The sequence below is a fragment of the Orycteropus afer genome, unplaced genomic scaffold (genome assembly GCF_000298275.1).
Source record: "Orycteropus afer afer isolate SDZICR_OR568_19922 unplaced genomic scaffold, OryAfe1.0 scaffold00221, whole genome shotgun sequence".
Classification (NCBI taxonomy): Eukaryota; Metazoa; Chordata; class Mammalia; order Tubulidentata; family Orycteropodidae; genus Orycteropus; species Orycteropus afer.
The window spans coordinates 4,967,700-4,968,846 of record NW_006921808.1 but is presented as its reverse complement, the minus strand read 5'-3'; positions in this window follow the sequence as shown (position 1 = coordinate 4,968,846).

Here is a 1,147-nt window from a genome sequence, read left to right as displayed (position 1 = left end):
CCCAAGGTCAGCAGAGCATAGCAAGCTGCTGAGCAATGCCACGGCTACATGCAGGGTCCAAGTGTGCCATACTCTGGAGACCATTCCCAAGGCTTCTCCTTAAATACAGGAAGCAGACCACATACCCAAAGGCAGCTACTCAGCTGCTTGTGGTAGATCCCACCATGGAGTTGACTGGCAATCTCATCATGGGGAATAACTACCACCAGCTGCCCAGCCACTCAACCAGGCCCAGCCAATTTGACATACAAATTTAACTAGCACAGCAATATTAAGGAACAATGATACATCTGTGAAACATCTCATAACATGGATAAACTTACCAGACATTATGTTGAGAGTAATTTTCAATAAAAAAGGATAAATATTGTATGAGACCACTATTATAAAAATCAAGAGTTGCAAAAATAAATATTCTTTAATGGTTACCAAGGGTGGGAAGGTAAGGGAATATAACCACTAACCAGAGGATTGTTGCTGTTGTTTGGTGCCTTCCAGTAGGCTCCAACTCATAGCACCCGTATGCACAGCAGAAAGAAATACTGCCTGGTCCTGTCCCAGCCTCATGATTCTCCCTATACCTGAGCCCATCGTTGCAGCCACTGTATATTTACATCTTGTTGAGGATCTTCCCCTTTTTTGCTGATCCTCTACCAGCATGATTTCCTTCCCAGGCAATAGTTCCTTCTGACAACATGACCAAAATAAGTCGGATGAAGTCTGGCCATTCTAGCGTCCAAGGAGCATTCTAGCTGCACCTCATCCAGGAGAGATCTGTTAGTCCTTTTAGCAGTCCATGCTACACTTAGCATTCTTCTCCCACACCACAAATCAAAAGCATCAACTCTTCTTCAGTCTTCCATATTCATTGTCCAGCTCTCACATGCATAAGAGGCAATGGAAAATACAACGGCTTGGGTTGGGCTCACCTTAGTCTTCAAGGAGACATCTTTGCTCTTCAGAACTTGAAAGAGGTCTTTTGCAGCAGATTTGTCCAATGCAATACATTGTCTGATTTCTTGATTGATGCTTCCATTGGTGTTGATTGTAGAACTAAGTAATATGAAGTGCTTGACAACTTCAATCTTTTCTCCATCCATCATGGAGTTGTTTATTGAACCAGTTGTGAGGATTTTTGTTTTCTTTA